General features: G+C 49.5%; 1 pseudogene; it reads left to right on the top strand.

Annotated features, from left to right (window-relative positions):
* Positions 1-222, top strand: part of LOC107574908 (nucleolar protein 14-like) — a 16,559-nt pseudogene that overhangs the window by 12,967 nt on the left and 3,370 nt on the right.

Raw genomic sequence — 222 nt, 5'->3', positions numbered from 1 at the left:
AGAGAGAGGGTGTGTGTGTGTGTGTGTGTGTGTGTGAGAGTGAGTGAGTGAGCGAGTGAGTGTGAGTGTGTGAGAGAGTGTGTGTGTCTGTGTGCGAGCGTGAGTGAGTGAGAGAGAGAGTGTGTGTGTGTGTGTGTGAGTGTTCCTGTGAGGGGTAGGTTTAGGGGTAGGGTTGGTGTAGGGCAATAGAATATACGGTCTGTACAGTATAAAAACCATTAC

Source organism: Sinocyclocheilus grahami, unplaced genomic scaffold, assembly GCF_001515645.1.
Source record: "Sinocyclocheilus grahami isolate Dianchi unplaced genomic scaffold, SAMN03320097.WGS_v1.1 scaffold2383.1, whole genome shotgun sequence".
Taxonomy (NCBI): Eukaryota; Metazoa; Chordata; class Actinopteri; order Cypriniformes; family Cyprinidae; genus Sinocyclocheilus; species Sinocyclocheilus grahami.
The sequence above is the reverse complement of the archived record's forward strand: the minus strand, read 5'-3'. Positions and strand labels throughout refer to the sequence as shown.